This window comes from Etheostoma spectabile, chromosome 9 (assembly GCF_008692095.1).
Source record: "Etheostoma spectabile isolate EspeVRDwgs_2016 chromosome 9, UIUC_Espe_1.0, whole genome shotgun sequence".
Taxonomy (NCBI): domain Eukaryota; kingdom Metazoa; phylum Chordata; class Actinopteri; order Perciformes; family Percidae; genus Etheostoma; species Etheostoma spectabile.
In genome coordinates this window covers 2,016,228-2,016,762 of record NC_045741.1, presented here as the reverse complement: position 1 = coordinate 2,016,762, position 535 = coordinate 2,016,228, and the positions used below count along the sequence as shown (strand labels likewise).

Sequence of the window (535 nt, the reverse complement as noted above, 5' to 3'; positions counted from 1 at the left end):
TCTCTCTCTCTCTCTCTCTATCTCTCTCAGATGACCTGTGATTGGTCTCCTGTGACGGTTAGATCAACTAAAACCTGAATACAGAGCCAAGGAAGAGGTGCAGGAGTCTTCTCTCAGACCTCTTGAATTACAAGATGCTGAAAGATTATTATAGAACTTTTGCTCAACAACAACAAAAAGAAACAGATTTTTAAACAGACTTTTAAGAGATTAATACTGTAACTTGAAGACCATAAAGTCCATGTGTGTAAACAACAAAAGGACTCGGTTCTGAGGCCCGTATTATAGCGTTAAGGAGGTAACTTCAGGTTCAACCTAGCGTTTTCTGTATCACGGCGGTGGATCACTTGTTACCGGGTTAAATCGCCGTTATGATGAACACCTAACCTGGTCGGAAGCAGGTTATGTTGGAGATTAGCGATCAACTGATGTAAAAGCACCACCTACTGACCAATCAGTACTCGGTTGATAACAGCGTCACCGTTCTTACAAGATCAGCTGGAGCTCTGTGCGCAGAGAGAGAGAGAGAGAGAGA

The 535-nt window shown here is 42.8% G+C and overlaps 1 protein-coding gene and 1 long non-coding RNA gene across 2 annotated transcripts in view; one reads left to right on the top strand and one right to left on the bottom strand.

Annotated features, from left to right (window-relative positions):
* lrrc8c (leucine rich repeat containing 8 VRAC subunit C) overlaps positions 1-535 on the top strand; it is a 13,813-nt gene that overhangs the window by 3,774 nt on the left and 9,504 nt on the right. The gene's annotated exons all lie outside the window — the stretch shown is intronic.
* LOC116695510 (uncharacterized) overlaps positions 1-535 on the bottom strand; it is a 22,329-nt gene that overhangs the window by 20,981 nt on the left and 813 nt on the right. The gene's annotated exons all lie outside the window — the stretch shown is intronic.